The sequence below is a fragment of the Heteronotia binoei genome, chromosome 17, assembly GCF_032191835.1.
Source record: "Heteronotia binoei isolate CCM8104 ecotype False Entrance Well chromosome 17, APGP_CSIRO_Hbin_v1, whole genome shotgun sequence".
In the NCBI taxonomy this organism is placed as follows: domain Eukaryota; kingdom Metazoa; phylum Chordata; class Lepidosauria; order Squamata; family Gekkonidae; genus Heteronotia; species Heteronotia binoei.
In genome coordinates this window covers 49106145-49107448 of record NC_083239.1, presented here as the reverse complement: position 1 = coordinate 49107448, position 1304 = coordinate 49106145, and the positions used below count along the sequence as shown (strand labels likewise).

The following is a 1304-nucleotide window of genomic DNA, read 5'->3' as shown; positions in this document are numbered from 1 at the left end:
CATGCTAAGAAGGTGCTCTACCACTGAGCTACAGCCCCACTTCATGGCTCTCCGAAGTCTCAGACTGAGGTCTTTCTCCTCACCTCCTGCCTGGTCCTTTTACCCTGGAGATTGAACCTGGGACCTTCTGCATGCTGAGCAGATGCTCTACCACTGTGCTACAGCCCCACTTCATGGCTCTCCAGGGTCTCAGGCTGAGGTCTTTCCCATCACCTCCTGCCTGGTTCTTTGAACTAGAGATGCCGGGGATCAAACCTGGGACCTTCTGCATGCTAAGAAGGTACTCTATCACTGAGCTACAGCCCCACTTTATGGCTCTCCAAAGTCTCAGACTGAGGTCTTTCTCATCACCTCCTGCCTGGTCCTTTTACCCTGGAGATGCCAGGGATTGAACCTGGGACCTTCTGCATGCCAAGCAGAGGCTCTATCACTGAACTACAGCCCCACTTCATGGTTTTCCTGTGTCTCAGGCTGAGGTCTTTCCCATCCCCTTCTCCCTGGTCCTTTTAACTGGAGATGATGGGGATTGAACCTGGGACCTTTGGCTTGCTGAGTAGATGCTCTACCACTGAGCTACAGCCCCACCCCATGGCTCTCCAGGGTTTCAAGGGTCTTTCCCATCACCTCCTGCCGGGCCCTTTCTAACTGGAGATGCCAGGGATTGAACCTGGGACCTTCTGCATGCCAAGCAGAGGCTCTGCCACTGAGCTACATCCCCACTCCATGGCTTTCCAGGGTCTTAAGTAGAGGTCTTTCCCATCACCTCCTGCCTGGTCCTTTTAACTGGAGACACCGGGGATTGAACCTGGGACTTTCTGCATGCAAAGCAGAGGATCTTCCACTGAGCCACAGTCCCTTCCCATGATTCACATGCTCTCTCCTGCCCCTTTCCTCCTGGCACCAAATGCTTGCCTGGACAAAAAGAAAAAGGCTTGACTGCTCTCCTAGCAGACTTAGAGCCTTCAAAACCCATTCACTTCAAGGGATTTAGAAGAGTGAAATCTGTGTTAGGATTGCACTGTATGAATTCATGCCCACTCTGCCCTTCTTCCAAGAGAGCTTGTTGCAAAGTAAATTAGGTTATGCCCTTTTATCCTCACAACGAGCCTGCAAAGCGGACCTGTGCCATCATTCCCCATGTCACAGCTCGACAGACTTCTACACTGACACCCTCACTGCTTTCAGTTTAAGACGGGAGCACTGAGGATGTTCTGTTTGAGTCCCCCCCATGCAAAAATTGCAGGGCCGATGCGGAGACATTTACATTGCTTTGTCTGCGTAGAATTCTACCCTGACACCTCCAT

General features: G+C 51.8%; 1 non-coding gene across 1 annotated transcript; it reads right to left on the bottom strand.

Moving 5' to 3' along the window:
- Positions 1-646: 646 nt before the first annotated feature.
- Positions 647-718, bottom strand: TRNAA-GGC (transfer RNA alanine (anticodon GGC)). Its single transcript has one exon. It is a non-coding gene; the product is annotated as a tRNA-Ala (tRNA).
- Positions 719-1304: the final 586 nt, after the last annotated feature.